Raw genomic sequence first — 21,443 nt, forward strand, 5'->3', positions numbered from 1 at the left:
AGATATTTAACCACCACAGCATGTCCTGCTGCAAATGACACCCTTTGAACAAAAGAGAAAAGACAAAGGGTACTGGGAAATCTAGGGGATCTATTACATTGGTGTCCAAGCATTCAAGAGGTTTTATTACATGCTCTCCCTGGTATCCATGTTTTCTTTCACTCCTCCCTAACTGTTGTACCCTGCATCCTTCTTGATGCAAAGAAATGTCAATTTTATTATAAATTTTAAAAAGAATAATCCATAAAAATAAAATATTAAAAAGCATTATTTGAGAGAGAGGGGCAGCATGCGTGCAAGTCGGGGAGGGGCAGAGGGAGACAGAATCTTTTTAAAAATTATTTAATGTTTATTTATTTTTAAAATTTTTTTAACGTTTATTTATTATTGAGAGACAGAGGCAGAGCATGAGTGGGGTAGGGGCAGAGAGGGGGGAGACACAGAATCCGAAGCAGACTCCAGGCTCTGAGCTAGTCAGCTCAGAGCCCCACACGGGGCTTGAACTCACGGACCATGAGATCATGACCTGAGCTTAACGAAATGAGCCACCCAGGCGCCCCTAGACAGAGAGACTCTTAGGCAGGCTCCCGCTTGCGCTTTCTCTTTCTCTCTACAAAAGAATAAAAAGAACAGTCTACAAAAGAGAAAAACCATCAAACCTGGGTGGTGGGGGTGAGAGGGCTGGCTATCCACATCGTATCAAATGTGCAATGCCCCGTCTTGGAGAGAGTGACAATCTTTTTGTTCCTTCCAGACACAAACAGTGCAGGCTCTGCCCGAGGGTCATTATCCAAATAAGAAAGGGGACCACTGCCTTCCCAAAACGGAGACTTTCCTGGCCTGACTCTAGCATGTCTCACACTGTCCTTAACTGCCCTCTCCGTTCTGACCCTGGTGGTGTTTGTGAGGCATTGAAACCCCCCTGGTCAAAGCCAACAAGCGGACCCTCAGCAATGCCCTCCTGTCTCCCCCATGCTCTGCTTCCTCTGCCCCTTGCTCTTCCTCGGCTGCCCCACTGCTGCCACCTGCCTCATCCATCCGACAGACCACATCTGCAGCTGGGTTCACGGTGGCCCTGTCCCCCATCTCAGTCAAGACCATCACTGTAGTCATGGTCAACAAGCAGGGTCCAGAGGTGAGCGGGTCCTTGCACAGCTCACTCCTCTGCTCCTCGTTCAAGGGGTCCTCTTGGGGTCTGCCTGGGGATGTCTCCCCCCTTCCTGGACAAGGACCCTCAGTCTTCACTCGGCCACATCACCATCCAGTGTAATGAGGGCTCTGATGCCGCCTCCTACTGTGTCCACCTTCTGCCCTGTTACCTAGGCTTCTTGATCCTGGGACCCCTGCTGTTGCTTTCTGGGTAAGAAACCTGCCTGACACCTTCGGTGAAGTCAAGTTCCTCACCTTCAGTATGCTGGTGTCCAGCAGTGTCTGGGTGGCCCTCCTCCCAAGTCGCCATGGCGCCCAGGGCAAGGCCACTCTGGCTGTGGGGATCTTCTCCATCGTGGCCTCCAGCGCCAGGCCACTTGGCTGTATCTTTGTCCCCAAGTGCTGTGTGATCCTCCCTCATCCAAAGGAACACCCTTTGGTCTTTAAAGAAAAGGCCCAAGAAACCAGAAACAAAAGGACCCCATCAGGATCGGGTTAAGATGGTGGAGCAGGATGGAGGCCCTGAGCTTGTCTTGTCCCTGAAATGCAGCTAGATCAGCACCAAGCCATTTTGAACACCTAGGAAACTGATCTTGGGATTAACACAACAATCTGCATAACCTGAGGCACAGAACTTGGCCGTCTGCGGTGCAGAGAGGTGAAATGGGAGAAAGAAAAACCGTGGAGGGTAGGAAACTGTTTGTGCAGAGAGAAGACAGAGGAAGAGAAAGGGGAGAGTGTGGCACACTGGGGACTGTGCAAGAAAAGCACTCCCCTGAAAGCAGCTGGAGAGAAAGAGACAGAAAGAGTGAAAACACTCAGAGGGGACTGAACAAGAAATCTGTTCCCCAAAACCATTGAGGAGAAGAAAGGAGAGGGTTTCGATGCCACCAGCATTCTATAAACAGTGGAGCACAGAGTCTGAGGTTCCAGATTTCAGTGCCTGGCAGTGCTCTGGCAAGGAAATAGGACAAATCGCCAGGAGCAGGCAGTGGGGTCTGAGGGATCTGTGTGCCACACCGGGAGAAATGGTTCCCCTACTTGTAGTGCATTTGGTAGAAGCCATACAGCCTGGCCTCATCACAGGCAAAGGTCCCAGAGGACCCTGGAGAGCAGCCGCATTTGTTGGTATTGGGACAAAGACACCAGAGTGCAGTGACAACTGGTGCCAGCTGTGTGTTACGATTTGACTTAATCTCTGAACCTCTGCTGCTATGTGATTGCATGAACATTTTCTGGGGCAAGCTGGCACCTGGCCATTGATTTGTAAGACCCTCCCCCAGAGGGCTGGCACGGGTCCAAGCCACAGGGGTCTGTGGGGGTTTTCAAACACAACCCCATCTAAGATAAAACTCTGGAGGGAGGTGCCACCTAGCAGGCAGAGCTTGGACACTGACAGGGTAGAGGCAGGAAGTGAACGGAGGCCTGAGACAAAGGTAGGGTGCTTGATCATGCGGTGGTGAATGAACCAAGTTCCTGTGCTGGAGACTAGGGAGTTGGGTGAAGTCATTTCCACCTCTCCCTCCCCCCGGCCGCATGTGCATCACATTGATCCACCCCAGTAAGCTAAGCAGCGCCACCTAGTGGAAAATGGGGCCATTACACCAACCCCCACCCCCCCTACCCCCCACCCAACTGCGCCCTCCAAGCACATCCCCTAGAAGACCACCAAAGTCACTTCACCCACTTAGAGTATGGACTACAGAACGCTTCATAGTTTCAGTCCTAGGGGAAACTGGATGTAACGTCATTCAAGTTTCATTCTGTTTGCTGGCTCGTTTATTCGTTTTCTTTGCTTGTTTTTGCTTAAATTATTTTTTTCCTTTTTCTTTTCTCCCCCTTTCTTTGTTTCTTCCTCATTCTTGGATACAGAAAGATAAATTTTTATTTTTTTTTGTTTTTCTTACATTATTTTTTATTTTTCAAATTTTTTATTCTATTTCATTTTCTTTACTTCATTTTATTCTATTTTCTTATATAAATTTTTTTTAATTTTAAAAATTTACTTAACTTTTTTTCTTCTCTTTCCCTTTTTCCTCTATCCTATTGAGCTTCTTTCAATAAGCTTCTTTCAAAACACACCTAAGATCTAGCTTCCTTTATTCAATTTTTTGTTTTGTTTTTAATTTTTTAAATTTATTTTATTAATATTTTTTTCTTTCTTCAAAATGACAAGGGACACCTGGGTGGCTCAGTTGGCTGGGCATTCGACTTCGGCTCAGGTCATGATCTCAGTCTGTGGGTTTGAGCCCCCGCATTGGGCTCTGTGCTGACAGCTCAGAGCCTGGAGCCTACTTTGGATTCTGTGTCTCCCTCTCTCTCTGCCCCGCCTCCATTTGTGTTCTGTCTCTCTCTCTCAAAAATAAATAAAATGTAAAAAAATAATTAACAAAATGACAATATGAAGGAATTCACCCCAAAGAAAGAACAGGAAGAAATGACAGCCAGGGACTTAATCAACACAGATACGAGCAAGATGTCTGAACTAGAATTTAAAACCACGATAATAACAATACTAACTGGGGTTGAAAAAGCATAGAATCCCTTTCTGCAGAGAGAAAAGAAATAAAATCTAGTCAGGACGAAATTCAAAATGCTATAACCAAGATGCAATCACGACAGCAAGGATGGATGAAGTAGAGCATAAAATCAGTGATTTAGGAGATAAAATTATGGAAAATAATGAAGCAGAAAAAAGAGGGAAACAAAGGCAAAAGATCATAATACAAGACTTAGAGAACTCAGTCACTTATTAAAAAGGAATAACATCCAAATTATAGAAGTTCCAGAAGACAAAAAGAGAGAAAAGGGGGCAGAAAGTTTATGTGAGCAAATTATAGCAGAAAACTTTCCTAATCTGGGGAAGGACAGAGACATCAAAATTCAAGAAGCACAGAGAACTCCCATTAGATTCCACAAAACCAACCATCATCAAGACATATTATAGTCAAATTCACAAAATACACAGACAAGGAAAAAATGAAAGCTGCACAGGAGAAAAGTCCTTAACCTCTAAGGGAAGCAGATCAAGGTTCATAGCAGACCTATCCACAGAAAACTGGCAGGCCAGAAAGGAATGGCAGGATATATTCAATGTGTTGAATTGGAAAAAGTGCAGCCAAGAATCCTTTATCCAGCAAGGCTGTCATTCAGGATAGAAGGAGGGATAAAGAGTTTCCCAGACAAAAACTAAAGGGAGTTCATGACCACTAAACCAGCTCTGCAATAAATTCTAAGGGGAACCCTTGAGTGGAGAAAAGACAAAACAAAACAAAACAAAACAAAAAACAAAGCAACAAAGACTAGAAAGGACCAGAGAACACTGCCAGAAACACCAACTCAACAGGCAACACAATGGCACTAAATTCATATCTTTCAGTACTCACTCTAAACATGAATGGAATAAACACTCCAATCAAAAGTCATAGGTATCACAATGACCCATTGTGAAAACAAGACCCATCTATATGCTGCTTATAAGACACTCATTTTAGACCTAAAGAAACCAGCAGATTGAAAGTAACGGTATGGAGAACTATCTATTATTCTAATGGTCATCAAAAGAAAGCTGGAGTAGCCATACTTATATCAGACAAACTAGATTTTAAAACAAAGACTGCAACAAGAGATGAATAGGGGGATTATATTGTAATTAAGGGGTCTATCCACCAAGAAGATCTAAGAATTATAAATATTTATGCCCCCAATGTGATAGGACCCAAATATATAAATCAATTAGCCACAAACATAAAGAAACTCATTGATAATAATACAATAGTAGAGGACTTCAACACCCCACTTACAACAATGGACATATCATCTAAGCAGAAAATCAACAAGGAAACAATGGCTTTGAATGACACACTGCACCAGATGGACTGAACAGATATATTCAGAACATTTCATCCTAAAGCAGCAGAATACACATTCTTCTCAAGTGCACATGGAACATTCTCCAGAAGAGATCAGATAGTAGGTCACAAATAAGCTCTCAACAAGTACAAAAGTATCAAGATCATATCATGCACATTTTCAGACCACAATGCTATGAAACTCGAAATCAACCACAAGAAAAAAAACTGGAAAGACCATGAATACTTGGAGATTAAAGAACGTCCTACTAAAGAATGAATGGGTTAACCGAGAAATTAAAGAGGAAATTAAAAAGTACATGGAAGTAAAAAGTACATGGAAGGGGCGCCTGGGTGGCGCAGTCGGTTAAGCGTCCGACTTCAGCCAGGTCACGATCTCGCGGTCTGTGAGTTTGAGCCCCGCGTCAGGCTCTGGGCTGATGGCTCAGAGCCTGCAGCCTGTTTCCGATTCTGTGTCTCCCTCTCTCTCTGCCCCTCCCCCGTTCATGCTCTGTGTCTCTCTGTCCCAAAAACAAATAAACGTTGAAAAAGAAATTAAAAAAAAAAAGTACATGGAAACCAACGAAAATGAAAACACGACAGAACAAAACCTCTGGGACACAATGAAGGTGGTCATAAGAGGGAAGTATAATGCAATTCAGGCCTTCCTAAAGAAGGAAAAAAGGTCTCAAATACACAGCCTAACTTAACACCTAAAAGAGCCGGAAAAAGAACAAACAAAGCCCAGACCAGTAGGAAAAAAGAAAGAAATAATAAAGATTAGAGCAGAAATCAATGATACCGAAATCGAAAAACAAGAACAGATCAATAAAGCCAGGAGCTAGTTCTTTGAAAGAATGAACAAAACTGATAAACCCCTAGCCAGATTGATCAAAAAGAAAAAGGACCCAAATAAATAAAATCAAAAATGAAAAAGGAGAGATTACAACCAATACCGCAAAAATACAAACAATAATATGAGAATATTATGAGCAATTATATGCCAACAAATTGGGCAATCTGGAAGAAATGGACACATTCCTAGAAACATATAAGCTACCAAAACTGAAACACAAAGAAATAGAACATTTGAACAGATCCATAACTAGTAAGGAAGTTGAATCAGTAATCAAAAATCTCTCAACAAACAAGACTCCAGGGCTGGATGCCTTTCCAGGGGAATTCTACCAAACATTTAAAGAAGAGTTAACACCTATTCTTTTGAAGCTGTTCCAAAAAATAGAAATGGAAAACTTTCAAACTCATTCTATGAAGCCAACATTACCTTTATTACAAAACCAGACAAAGACCCCACTAAAAAGGAGAACTACAGACCAATTTCCCTGATGAACATGGATGTAAAAATTCTCAAGAAGATACTAGCAAACTAGATCCAACAATATATTAAGAGAATTATTCATCACAATCAGTGGGATTTATTCCTAGGATGCAGGACTGGTTCAATATCCACAAATCAATCAATGTGTTACATCACATTAATAAAAGAAAGGATAAGAACCACATGATCCTCTCAATAGATGCAGAGAAAGCATTTGACAAAATACAGCATCCTTTCTTGATAAAAACCCTCAAGAAAGTACGGATAGAAGGATCATACTTCAAGATCATAAAGGCCACATATGAAAGACCTACCGCTAATACCATCCTCAATGGGGAAAAACTGAGAGCTTTCCCCCTAAGGTCAGGAACATGACAAGGATGTCCACTCTCACTCTCACCTCTGTTATTCAACGTAATGTTGGAAGGCCTAGCCTCAGCTCTTAGACAACACAAAGAAATAAAAGGCATCCAAATCGTCTAGATAGAGGTCAAACTTTCATTCTTCACCGATGACATGGTACTCTATGTGGAAAACCCAAAAGACCACCAAAAAACGTGCTAGAACTGATCTATGAATTCAGCAAAGTTGCAGGATATAAAATCAATGTAAAGAAATTGGTTGCATTTCTATACACCAATAATGAAGAAACAGAAAGAGAAATCAAGGAATCAATACCATTTGCAATTGCGTTAAAAACCATAAAATACCAAGGAATAAACCTAACCAAAGAGGTGAAAAATCTATACACTGAAAACTATAGAAAGCTTATGAAAGAAATTGAAGAGAACACCAAAAAATGGAAAAATATTCCATGCTCGTGGATTGGAAGAACAAATATTGTTAAAATGTCGATACTACCCAAAGCAATCTACATATTCAATGCAATCCTTATCAAAATAACACCATAATTCTTCACAGAGCTAGAACAAACACTCCTAAAATTTGTATGGAACCAGAAAAGACCCCGAATAGCCAAAGCAATCCTGAAAAAGAAAACGAAAGCTGGAGGCATCAAAATTCCAGACTTCAAGCTGCATTACAAAGCTGTAATCATCAAGATAGTACGGCACTGGCACAAAAACAGATACTTAGATCGATGGAACAGAATAGAGAACCCAGAAATGGATCCATTAACGTATGACCAACTAATCTTTGACAAAGCAGCAAAGAATATCCAATGGAATAAAGACAGTCTCTTCAGCAAGTGGTGCTGGGAAAACTGGACAGCGACACGCAGAAAAAATTAACCTGGGCCACTTTCTTACACCATACACAAAAATAAGCTCAAAATGGATGAAAGACCTAAATGTAAAACAGGAAGCCATCAAAATTCTAAAGGAGAAAACAAGCAACAACCTCTTTGACCTCGGCCGCAACAACTTATTACTTGACATGTCTCCGGAGGCAAGGGCAACCAAAGCAAAAATGAACTACTGGGACCTCATTAAAATAAAAAGCTTCTGCACAGCGAAGGAAACAATCAGCAAAACTAAAAGGCAACCGACAGAATGGGAGAAGATATTCGCAAATGACATTTCAGATAAAGAGTCAATATTCAAAATCTATAAAGAACTTATCAAACTCAACACCCAAAAAACAAATAATCCAGTGAAGAAATCGGCAAAAGACATGAATAGACACTTTTCCAAAGAAGACATCCAAATGGCTAACAGACACATGAAAAAATGCTCACCATCACTCATCATGAGGGAAATGCAAATCAAAACCACAATGAGATACCACCTCACACCTGTCAGAATGGCTAACATTAACAACTCAGGCAAAACAGATGTTGGCGAGGATGCGGACAAAGAGGATCTCTTTTGCATTGCTGGTGGGAATGCAAGCTGGTACAGCCACTCTGGAATGAAGGTTCCTCAAAAAATTAATACTAGAACTACCCTATGAGCCAGCAATTGCACTACTAGGTATTTACCTAAGGGATACAAGAGTGCTGATTCGAAGGGGCACATGCACCCTAATGTTTATAGCAGCACTATTGACAATAGCCAAAGAATAGAAAGAGCCCAAATATCCATTGACTAATGAGTGGATAAAGAAGCTGTGGTATGTATGTATATATGTGTGTATATATGTATATATATAATGGAATACTGCTCGGCGATCAAAAAGAATGAAATCCTGCCATTTTCAACTACATGGTTGGAACTAGAGGGTATTATGCTAAGCGAAATTAGTCAGAGAAAGACAAATATCATATGACTTCACTCATATGAGGACGTTAAGATACAAAACAGATGAACACAAGGGAAGGGAAGCAAATATAATATAAAAACAGAGAGGGAGACAAACTATAAGAGACTCTTAAATAAAGAGAGCAAAGTGAGGGTTGCTGGCAGGGTATTGGGTGCAGGGAAGGGCTAAAAGGGTGAGGGGCATTAAGGAGTGCACTTGTTGGGATGAGCACTGGGCGTCATATGTAAGTGATGAATCACTAAATTCTATTCCCAAAATCATTATTAGAGTATATGTTAACTTGGGATGGATGGATTGGATAGATTGGATGGATGGATGACCCCATCATACATAGCCTGTTTGTTGCAGAGAAATTGTAACCTGATTATACAAAATACCCCCCAAAATCAATAAAAAAACAAATGACTTATTTGAAAAAAAAAATGAAAATGAAAAATGAAAAAATGAAATACAGACAGGCAATTTACAGAAGCAAAACCTGAATCATCAATGATTAGTAAAAAGCTGCTAAGTTTGATTAGAAATCAAAAATAAATTTAAACCACCATGGAGTACTCCTCATGACAATGCCAAAAACTACAAGTCTGTAATCACTGTTGACCAGGATGTAGACACACACACACACACACACACACACACACACACACACACACACAAAGGACTGGATAAACTTGGCACCTGTTAAAGAATATTTCCAGAATGAATTATTTTTTTTTAAGTTATTTATTTTATTTTATTATTTTTTTTCAACGTTTATTTATTTTTGGGACAGAGAGAGACAGAGCATGAACAGGGGAGAGGCAGAGAGAGAGGGAGACACAGAATCGGAAACAGGTTCCAGGCTCTGAGCCATCAGCCCAGAGCCTGATGCGGGGCTTGAACTCACGGACCGTGAGATCGTGACCTGGCTGAAGTCGGACGCTTAACCGACTGCGCACCCAGGCGCCCCCAGAATGAATTCTTAAGTAAAATTAGGAAGGTATAAATGAGTGTCAACTGGGGTGCTTGGCTGACTCAGTGGAGCACGTGACCCTAGATCTCGGGGTTGTGAGTTAGAGCCCCATGTTGGGTGGAAGGATTACCTAAAAAAATAAAAAAATTGTGACTTTTGAACCATGTGGACATTTTACATGTTCAAACATAAAATTTAAAAAAAGTCAAAACACCACCTATTAAAAATAAGGAGGGGGGCATTCAACCTCTCTGTGCCTGTCTCCTCCTTTGCAAAATGTGGATAACAACAGAATCCACCTTAAGGACTTGGTATAGAAACTCAATGAAGTCATCAATATATTGCACTTAGCAAAATCTCTAACATGTGCTCAGAGCTAAATAAAGGTTCCTATTATAAATTGATGATTTTAAAGTTGAGCTAATAATCACTATCCTTTAAGTTGCAGGGAAAATTATACGACAATAATGCAGGTAAAGCATGGGGCACATAATAGGCAATTAATAAAAAACCACTACAACTTAAGATTCTCTGGAGAAACAGACCAATAGGATATATATAAAGAGATGTCTTTTTTTTATTTTTTTAAAACATAGTTTATTGTCAAATTGGCTAACATACAGTGTGCTCTTGGTTTTGGGAGTAGATTCCCGTGATTCATTGCTTACATACAACACACAGTGCTTCTTAGGACCAATCGGCTCATGTGTTTATGGGGTCTGAGAAGACCCACAGCTTGCCATCTGCTCGCTGGAGACCCATGAAAGCCAGTGTTGTAAATTCCACACCAAGGGGTCAGCCTGAGACAGAATTTGCCCCTTCCTCAGCCTTTTTTTTGTTTTATTCAGGCCCACAGTGGATTGGGTAATGGCAACCACGAAGGCAGGGTCTTTGGCTTTATTCAGTCTACTGATTCAAATGGTAACATCTTCCGCAAACACCCTCACAGACTCACAGACATCACTTTTTTTTTTTTCCAGAGTTTATTTTTAAGTAATCTCCACCCAACGTGGGGCTTGAAGTCACAACTCCGAGACCAAGAGTCACATACTCCAGTGCTGAGCCAGTCAAGTGCCCCTCAGAAATCATCTTTAACCAAGTATCTGAGCAGCCCATGATCCAGTCAAGTTGACACATAAAATTAACCACCACAATCACCAAAAATGGGGGTGAGGTTAAGATTTATTTTTTTTTTAAGATTTTTTTTTCAATGTTTATTTATTTTTGGGACAGAGAGAGACAAAGCATGAGCGGGGGAGGGGCAGAGAGAGAGGGAGACACAGAATCGGAAACAGGCTCCAGGCTCTGAGCCATCAGCCCAGAGCCTGACGCGGAGCTCGAACTCACGGAGCGCGAGATCGTGACCTGGCTGAAGTCGGACGCTTAACCGACTGCGCCACCCAGGCGCCCCAAGATTTATTTTAAAAGTCATACATGACCATATAACTAGATGTCACAAAAATGATGGGTCATGGGCTACAGTCAGACTCCGGATGTGTCTGGCCAACACAGTGTTTGCAAAACAATTTCTATTAGTGCCCATCTCTAAAAATAGAGACGCTTTCCACATGAATTGGCGTTCCTTGGGGTGAAAAAAAATCAGTTTAGGAGAATTCTAGGTAAGTCTGCATCCCCACATAGCAGCACTCTGCTGGAGATGTGGGATGGATTCCGTCCACAACTATCCCCATCGCTCTCTACGTCTCACACCCTGCCAGCACCCCTCACTTGCAGCATTTGCCTGCCCCGCACGGCGAGTCGAGTTTGAGAACGCCTGCGTGCAAGCAATACCCCTCAGCCCGGCTGAGCAATTGCGGGATGTGGCCACCAGGTGGCACCATGGCTGCGTGCTGCTCAACCACTAGATGGCACTCGATAGCTTTAGAAAAAGCAACTACCATCTGCTGAGCTCCTACTGTGTGCTGGGAGCATCAGATGTGACTTCCTTAAATCCTCACAAGTATACATAGGAGTTGTGCCTCCTATATGGTGGCGGGGGCGGGGGGAACTGAGGCTCAGAGAGAGGCCCCATTTATAAGACCGGACAAAGCATCTCTCTGGGTGGCCAGAAGGGTTCAAGGCCATACTGGGTGTCAAGCGTTCAGCCTAACTTCTGCTGCACAGTGTGTGCTTGGCAAATGGCACTTAGTTGCTATATTATTACCACAGTTGCTTGGTTATTATTAGCAGATGCATCTGACCGTCAGTTCTGCTGGTTGCTCCCAACAGTGAAAGAACCCTGACATTGAGCTGGTCCATAGCCACCCTGAGTCAAGGCTACCCTTCTTAGCCTCCCTCACAGCCGGTGTTAATGGAACACGGGCAGAGTGATGTATCCCCTTTATGCCCACTTTCATGTGATCTCTCCCTTCCTTTAGATTGCACTGCACTTCCTCCCAGAAATCCTCCCTGGGGTAACCCCCACTCTGCCTCCCCTCTCCCAGCTTGGGTGGAGGAAGCATTTATTAGCTTGTGGTCCCTCAGGATCCTATACTTTTCCTCATCTCAGAGCTTTTCACACTCACGGCTGCCCATTTGTTTGTCTGCCCAACCTCTGCCCACACCACCTCACCCCAAAGGACTCTGAGGTGCAGGAACGAACGAGGAAATTCTTCTTGGGGTAGAAGAATCTCTACCCCTGTGGTTCCCAATCTGGGCTGAGCACCTGAAGAACTCTTTCTTCTTTCCAGCTTGATTATCACTGGCACATGACACTGTGTAAGTTGAAGGTGCACAGTGTGTTGACCGGATACAATTATACTGCAAAATGGTTAACACCACTGTTAGCTAACACCTCCATCCAGTCACACAAATACCATTTCTTTAAAAAATTGGGGGGCGCCTGGGTGGCTCAGTCGGTTGGGCGTCCCACTTCAGCCAGGTCACGATCTCGCGGTCCGTGAGTTCGAGACCCGCGTCGGGCTCTGGGCTGATGGCTCAGAGCCTGGAGCCTGCTTCCGATTCTGTGTCTCCCTCTCTCTCTGACCCTCCCCCGTTCATGCTCTGTCTCTCCCTGTCTCAAAAATAAATAAACATTAAAAAAAAATTTTTAAAAATGAATAAATAAAAATAAAAAATTGGAGCAGCACCACCTGGGGCCAAATGAAGCCCAGTGTCTGGGATGGAGCCCCCCACGTGATTCCAAACTGCATGAGGTAAAGGAAATGTTATAAGGGTGCTGTGCAGACCCTTGGTTATTCTGTCAAGGTCTTGTTAGAGTCAAAAGAAAGAAGGGATCTTTCTTGGGGGAATGGGGCCCCAGGAATCTAGAATGGGGTTACATGTTCCAATCGACACCAATTGTAATGCCTTTTGGTTTTTTTCCCCACTTGCCACCACAAGCAGTTCTCTGACACCAGCTGGGGGTCCTACAATTTCAACTCTTTTTTAAAAAATTCCTTTTCATGTTTGTTTATTTTTGAGAGAGAGGGAAAGAGACACAACGTGTGAGCAAGGGAGGGGCCGAGAGAGAGAGGGAGACAGAATTTGAAGCAGGCTCCAGGCTCTGAGCTGTCAGCAGAGAGCCCGATGCGGGGCTCAAACTCAGACCACGAGATCATGACCTGAGCCGAAGTCAGACGCCCAACCAATTGAGCCGCCCAGGCGCCCCCAATTCAACTCAATTCTAACACCTTACCAGAAATAGCGTGACATCCCACAGTGAAGGGCTCACTCCTACAAGACTGGCCCCACAACCTTCATACACCAATCCAGGTTGTCTCCTGTGCTTCTGGCCAACCGGCTGTCAATCAGAGGTTCCCATGACGCCCTCCTCAGGTTCAATTAATTTGCTAGAGCAGTTCACAGAATCCAGAGAAACATTTTACTCACTAGATTAGTGATTTATGATAAAAGCACAGAACTTGAGAACAGCCAGATGTAAGGGATGCTCGGGACCAGGTACGGAGAAAGGATGTCTGGGTCTCTCCAACATCTCCACACGTTCACCAACCTGAAAGCTTCCAGAACCCCATGCTTTTGGGGTTTTAGGGCGGCTCCATTATATAGGCATGATCAATTAAATCACTGGCCATTGGTGTTTGATCCAACCACCAACTCCTCTCCCCGCCCAGAGATCAGGCGGGTGGGGGCTGGAAGTTCCAACCCTCCAGGACTTGGTCAGTTCTCTTGGCAACCAGTCCCATCCCTATGTGCTTTCAGAAAGTCACCTCATGAACATGTTCAAGGCACCTTCATCACTCAATTCCAAGGAAATTCCAAAGTTTTAGGAGATCTGTGCCAGAAATGGGGATGAAGACCAAATAAATTATTTCTTATTATAAATCACACATGTATATCGCTATGTAATCACTGTAACATCGGAGGTAGAAAACAGCAAGGCTAACGGGAGGTTCTGACATTCAGTGGATGAGCAGGCTATACACTTGTTTTGTGGCCCTGCCCAAGTGGGACAGCCCACTCTGGGCTGGATTTTCTTGTTGATGAAACGGGGATTGTCGAGAGTAGACTACATTCGTGGGGCTACAGCGAAGGTGCGGTAACGTGCTTTACCCACTTTGGCACATAGTGAATATTCAGTACATGGCAGCTATTATTAGCAATATGAATTGTATTAAACAGATACTATGTGTCATCTTGATAAGCAATTAGGCGCCAGCCACTTCACATTTACTATCAGAAGAAAAACAAGCGAAACCACCACCGACGGTTATTGGACTCTTGTGGTGGGCACTATTTTTAAGAGCTGTAGTTATTAGCTTGTTTACTCTGTGATAATCCCGGGAGGTGACATAACCCACCGTCCTGAACAGGAGGACTGCTCGCCATCACCTCCGTAGCCAGGTAGCTACAGAGCCAAGATCCTGACGCAGGTCGGCAAGCACTGTGTGGACTCACAACAGGATGCATCAGATCAAGCAGCAGGAGGGGAAAGACAGCACAGAAGAGGGTAAAGGACGCCACTTCAAGATATGCCTCCTTGACACGGCAGACACAAGACAAGCTCTAAAAACAGAGTAGAGGCTACCCCTTTTTAAGTGACATTCACATTTATAAGGGAAATCTCCATTTGTAAGGGGGGCTCCCTGAAGACTGGGAGGACTCTAAATCTCTAGGAAACCCTGGACCAATGGGAAAGGCTGGACTTCAGTCTGCACTACAACCCACTCTTGCTTACTGCGCTTTCCCTGGTGCCCTCCCGTAACTAACGCCCAGGAAAATCTTTTGTCTTCAGTTGAAGATGGTATTGAAGGCAATGGCTTCTACCATTTCGCAGTTACTGTTTCCCTGGGTCTCTCCCGTGTGCACAGGAGGTGTGTATGTTATTAAACTTTTGTTTTCCTCCTGTTAATCTGTCTTCTATCAATTTAATTATTAGACCAGCCAAAGAACCTACAGGGGAGGTTCCGCCTGGGAGTGAAGTGAGGTCCAGGTCTCAGTATTTTGTTTGGTCTATGAGAAGCACTCCAAATGGCAGCTCACATCAGCATTAATAAAGCAGGAGCATGGTCCAGATCACTGGTCAGTTTGTTTTTTTTAAGCAGCCCAGCTATTATTGGGGTACATGGGTAGCTCTGTTGGTTGAGCATCTGACTTTGGCTCAGGTAATGATCTGGTGGTCTGTGAGTTCAAGCCACACTTAGGGCTCTCTGCTGTCAGCGAAGAGCCTGCTTCAGATCCTCTGTCCCCTCTCTCTGTCCCTCCCCTGCTTGCATTCTCTCTCAAAAAAAAAAAAAAAAATGGGGCGCCTGGGTGGCGCAGTGACTTCAGCCAGGTCACGATCTCGCAGTCCGGGAGTTCGAGCCCCGCGTCGGGCTCTGGGCTGATGGCTCAGAGCCTGGAGCCTGTTTCCGATTCTGTGTCTCCCTCTCTCTCTGCTCCTTCCTCGTTCATGCTCTCTCTCTGTCCCAAAAATAAATAAATGTTGAAAAAAAAAATTAAAAAAAAAAAAAAAGGCAGCCCAACCATTATCAAATGACTTCTTGCAAAGTGAGGTGGGGGGGGGGGGGGGAGAGGGGCGGGTAACAACAGGCTCTTTCAATACCTTCCCCACCCCACCCTCCACAGGAGTGCTGTAGTTGGAACACTACCAGCCTAATTCTAGATCAGACCTAATGGAGGGTGGGGATAAATCATAATAGCATTAGAGGGAATTAGATTATTTGGGGTTGGGGGTCATAGGTTGAAGGCACAACACGGCCCCACATCAGGGCTCCTGGCTTCTGCACAAGTTGGCTACAAATTCAGAGGGTCCCACTAGTACGGGGCTAGTGGACTCCCAGAACTCAGGAAAGCACCATACTTACAGTTACAGTTTTATTATAAAAAATATGTTGGGGAAGACAAAATTTCCTTTACCCTTCAAAGGTTTTTCTGGCTGGTCTAGGAATTAAACTGACATGAGATAGATTAATAGGAGAAAAACAAATTTGATTTTGAACACACGGGATCCCCACACACATAAAAGAGAGAGGTTTCAAGACAGAAAGGTAAGATGAGGTACCCATGCCATCCTGAGCTAAGGAGTGGGGTCGGGGGCTGGGGCTTCAAAGGGGAGCAGGGCAATAAGAACAGACGTTTGGTAAGTGGATGTTTGCCCTGCCATACAGATGGGTCACTCAGGTAATATTTATCTCTGGTAATAACGCTTATTCTGGAAAGACCCCCAATGTAGATTCTTCTAGGCAGTGAAGGGAGGGGTAAGTTTCTCCTGAGCCTGCAGGGTCTTGACTGCCTTCAACTCAAAATTGTCCACATGCCAAACTGGCACCTTTTGGGGAGCCTTGCAAGGAACACCCTCACAATTATTTAGATGAAGGGGTTAGTTACTGAATGAAGGAAGGCAAAGTAGGCAAAGACCTCTTTAGGACTTAGGAATGAAAACATTAATGAGAGTTAGAGCACAACAGACCTTTACAGATGACCTGGTCAGTGTTTCTCCAACCTAATACGTTAGAATCTTCTGAGGAGTTTTAAAACACAATGCGCTGGGTCACAACCACCACAATTTGAACTCATCTCCAGAGGTGGATCTGAGCACAGTATTATTTTTTTAAATTTATTTATTATTTCGAGACAGAGAGAGAGACACACACACACACAGTGTGTGTGTGCAGGAGAGACAGAGAGAGGGAGAGACAGAATCACAAACAGGCCCTGCACTGCCAGCATGGAGCCTGATGCAGGGCTCGAACTCATGAACTGTGAGATCATGACCTAAACTGAAGTTGGACACTTAACCAACTGAGCCACCCAGACGCCCCGCACAATATTATCTTCTTTAACAGCTCCCAAATGGCTCTGATGTAAAACCAAGCTGAGAACCAATGAATGTACAAAGTTGTGGTTTTTTGAAGATTTTTATTTAAAAAAAAATTTTTTTTTTAATGTTTATTTATTTTTGAGACAGAGACACAGCATGAGCAGGGAAGGGGCAGAGAGAGAGGGAGACACAGAATGTGAAGCAGGCTCCAGGCTCTGAGCTGTCAGCATAGAGCCCGACGCGGGGCTCAAACTCACGAACTGTGAGATCATGACCTGAGCTGAAGTCGGACGCTTAACCAACTGAGCCACCCAGGCGCCCTGAAGATTTTATTTTTAAGTGCTCTCTACACCCAACATAGGGCTCAGACTCACAACCCCAAGATCAAGAGTCACACGCTCCACAAACTGAGCCAGCCAGTCACCCTGTACTAAGTTTGTTTTTAAAATCTTTCTAAAAATCTTTTTAACTTTTTTTTTTTTTTTGAGAGAGAGAGAGACAGAGGAGAGAGGGGGAGGGGAAGAGAGAGAGGGAGACACAAAATCCGAAGCAGGCTCCAGGCTCTGAGCTGTCAGCACAGAGCCAGACATGGGACTTGAACTCACAAACCACAATCGCTTCTCGGCCTTTTGGCTAAGATCAAGTGTGAACTCACAAACCACAAGATCATGACCTGAGCTAAAGTTGGATGCTTAACCCACTGAGCCACCTAGGTGTCCCTGTGTACTAAGTTCATTTTTTTTTTTATTTTTTTTAACGTTTATTTATTTTTGAGACAGAGAGAGACAGAGCATGAACGGGGGAGGGTCACAGAGAGAGGGAGACACAGAATCCGAAACAGGCTCCAGGCTTTGAGCAGTCAGCACAGAGCCCGACGTGGGGCTCGAACCCACGGACCGTGAGATCATGACCTGAGCCGAAGTCGGACGCCCAACCGACCGAGCCACCCAGGCGCCCCCTAAGTTCATTTTTAAGATGAAACTTCATATACTGCCCCAAATGGAAACCCAGTATCACCTGCCATAAAGATAGTCCCAACAGTAAATACAATGAAAACAGATATAACCTGATAAAAGGGATTGGTAAGCATTAAGCTGCTACAGATAAACTTACCTCTTCACTGAGAAAGCCTGAACGAGAAATGAAAAAATAACTTCCTGACCACAGGATTTGGGCCTCCAGAGGTCATGAGGGGCACTGACCTAGTTAAACCCTGATTTTAGAGACAGGGCAAGGGAAACATGACTTAGCCCAATTTTGCTAGACAATTAAAAAAAACAAAACAAAACTGGAGCGTCTGGTTGGTTCAGTCGGTTCGATCCTGGTGTCGGGCTCTGTGCTGACAGCTCGGAGCCTGGAGCCTGCTTTGGATTCTGTGTCTCCCTCTGTCACTGTCCCGGACCCACTCACACTATGTGTGTCTTTCTCAAGAATAGATAAACATTAGGGGCGCCTGGGTGGCTCAGTCGGTTAAGCATCTGACATCAGCTCAGGTCGTGATCTCATGGTTCGTGAGTTCAAGCCCCACGACAGGCTCTGTGCTGACAGCTCAGAGCCTGGAGCCTGCTTCAGATTCTGTGTTCCCCTCTCTCTGCCCCTCCCCCAATCACCCTCTGTCTCTGTCTCTCTCTCAAAAATAAATAAACATTATGGTGCAGCCACTCTGGAAAACAGTGTGGAGGTTCCTCAAAAAATTAAAAATAGACCTACCCTATGACCCAGCAGTAGCACTGCTAGGAATTTACCCAAGGGATACAGGAGTACTGATGCATAGGGGCACTTGTACCCCAATGTTTAGAGCAGCACTCTCAACAATAGCCAAATTATGGAAAGAGCCTAAATGTTCATCAACGGATGAATGGATAAAGAAATTGTGGTTTATATACACAATGGAGTACTACGTGGCAATGAGAAAGAATGAAATATGGCCCTTTGTAGCAACGTGGATGGAACTGGAGAGTGTTATCCTAAGTGAAATAAGCCATGCAGAGAAAGACAGATACCATATGTGTTCACTCCTATGTGGATCCTGAGAAACTTGACAGAAACCCATGGGGGAGGGGAAGGAAGAAAAAGAGGTTAGAGTGGGAGAGAGGCAAAGCATAAGAGACTCTTAAAAACTGAGAACGAACTGAGGGCTGATGGGGGGGTGGGAGGGAGGGGAGGGGAGGGGGGGTGATGGGTATTGAGGAGGGCACCTTTTGGGATGAGCACTGAGTGTTGTATGGAAACCAATTTGACAATAAATTTCATATATTAAAAAAATAAAAGTTATAAAAAAATAAACATTAAAAAATAAACATTAAAAAAAAGGCAATGCAGGCATATCTGAGACTAAGAATAAGATGCTGGATACAAAGGGAGGGTAAGGTGGGATGAGGAGAGGGACACCAGATCTTCTGACTGCAATTCAAAGTGACCTCCAAGTCAACTGAGCTCCCCCTGGCTATTTTACAGATGACGCGAAGATGGACAGGACAGCTTGCCCAAGCAGAGTTAGGGCCAGTGCTTGGACCAGAGTGAGAATTAGAAGTCCGTCCCCATAATTTTCCACTTGAGGAAACTCAGAGCTCCTCAAGGACGAGAACTGACCAGGGTCGTGCAGCAGCGGACGTGACAAGGGCAGATTTCTGGAATTACAGGGTCCTACTACCAAACCCCGTAGCATCCCTCCGGTTAGACAGTCATTGGCTGTGTGCTGAGAAGCAAGATTAACGTTCACAAAACCCACTACGTCCATTTCTCAAATCAACACACCGAGACTCCAGAGTAGGCGAGGGACTTGTCCAAATCCCCAAACCAAAGATGACGACGATGACAATCAGACACTAACACTTGAGAGGTCACGGTGTGCGGGGCACTGTCCTAAGGTTCCATCAGAGAGTCAAATTCCATCATCCCCCTCAATTTGGGGGAAACCGAGGCACAGAGTGTGTGCACCTCGCCCGGGGTCTCAGAGCTAGTAAGGGGCAGAGTAACTCCAAAGATCATTTCACAAAAGGGGAAACAGGCCTACAGAGGACGAAAGGGTTCCAACCCAAACTCCCCGTCGCAGGGGGGGGGGGGGGTACAAGTGGGCGACTGAGAATCTACGACACCTTCAAATTTGCCCTCTCCCCCTAGATGGGAGCTATGACGTCACATGTCGGTGAGTGGGGGCTGTTACTAGGAGCTTGGGCATTGCATTCGGAAACCCGGGGATAACCGGGGGTCGCACTCACCTCCGGACGCACTTCTTTGGAGCCGGCACTTCTGGACTCGTGACCGAGGCCCGGAGCGCCCCGCCTGCGCAGACTCGGCGTCCCTCCACCAGCGCGACCTGCGACACTGCCCAGGGACCGAGGCTCGCGGACCCCTGGACACCACGGACAGCGAATGCGCGCGGCCAACTCAACGCGCATGTGCGCCCCCGACCTGTCGTTCAAAGCCTGCGGTGTGGCATCTCTGCCAGTCGGAATCCTCCTTCCAGCCTGGCCCCGCCTTATGCGTCAAGCTTCCGGCGTCTGGCTGTCTCCAGGGCAACCATCAAACTGATGGCCTAGGAAAGCGAGGCCCAGAAACTTCTGGGTGTCGTAGACTCAAAGGGGCAGAGAAACAGGAGGTGCCTGGGAGTGAGAAAGGTCTCCGACGCAGGCGTCCCCGCCTCCTTTCCCTGGCCCAGCTCGCCAGGTCCTGCCACAGTGGCCGACCCGTTCGCGACCCTTGGGGTCGGTTGCAGGGTGCTCTGCCCTCACAGGGGGCATAGCTGAGCTGGCCGCGTTCGCCATGGTAATACCTCTGGCTCGCCGCCCGCCCCTTGGTGACGTCACACGCCGAGCCCTGAGGGAAGGCAGTGGGCGCATGCGCCTGAGATGGGAGGCGTGAGGTTGAGCGGTGGGCGGAGCCGGGGAGCGGGGCGGGGCCGGGGAGCGGGGCGGGGCCGGGGAGCGGGGCGGGGCCGGGGAGCGGGGCGGGGCCGGGGAGCGGGGCGGGGCCGGGGAGCGGGGCGGGGCCGGGGAGCGGGGCGGGGCCGGGGAGCGGGGCGGAAGGGACTCCTCTGACCGGTCAGTTTAGGGTGCTTTCCTTTCTGGTTTTTTTTTTTTTTTTTTTTTTTTTTTTTATAGTTTTGAAAGATTTTTTTTTTTAATGTTTATTTATTTTTGAGAGAGAGGCAGAGAGTGAGCAAGGGAAGGGCAGAGAGAGGGAGACACAGAATCCAAAGCAGACTCCAGGTTCTGAGCTGTCAGCACAGAGCCTGACATGGGACTCGAACTAATGAGCCATGAGATCATGACCTAAGCTGAAATCAGTCGCTTAACCAACTGAGCCACCCAGGTGCCCCGGGTGCTTTCTTTTCAGAAAGTGCTCAGAGACTTCGCTGCAGGTCGTTCACTCGTTTTTACTTGCTCCCCATTTGTTTTATTTGCTCCGCACTGGTTGGAAACAGACTTTCCATGTCAAGCCTGCCTCCAGGCAAACTAGGTCCCTTTGAGCTCTCAGGAGCATCCTACCTCCCCCTGCCTGCTCTGGGCCTTGATGACAGGTTCGTGCTATCCGTTGACTCATCTAACAGGTCGTTATTAAATGTCTGATAAATGCTGGTGCCAGGGAGACAGCTATGACCAAACAGGGAGCTGGCCGCAGACTTCTTGTTTTGAGCAAGTAGAGAAAAAAGTGAACCCATGTTTTTCAACCTCGGTATAATTGACATTTGGGTCTGATTATTCCTTG

General features: G+C 45.3%; 1 protein-coding gene across 1 annotated transcript in view; it reads right to left on the reverse strand.

Annotated features, from left to right (window-relative positions):
- The window catches only part of ZNF667 (zinc finger protein 667), a 62,247-nt gene extending 41,977 nt beyond the window's left edge, over positions 1 to 20,270 (reverse strand). Inside the window, exon 1 of the mRNA XM_023246070.2 lies at positions 19,955 to 20,270. The gene's annotated coding sequence lies outside the window, so the exon portion shown is untranslated. The remainder of the gene's footprint in view (positions 1 to 19,954) is intronic.
- Positions 20,271 to 21,443: the final 1,173 nt, after the last annotated feature.

Source organism: Felis catus, chromosome E2, assembly GCF_018350175.1.
Source record: "Felis catus isolate Fca126 chromosome E2, F.catus_Fca126_mat1.0, whole genome shotgun sequence".
NCBI lineage: Eukaryota > Metazoa > Chordata > Mammalia > Carnivora > Felidae > Felis > Felis catus.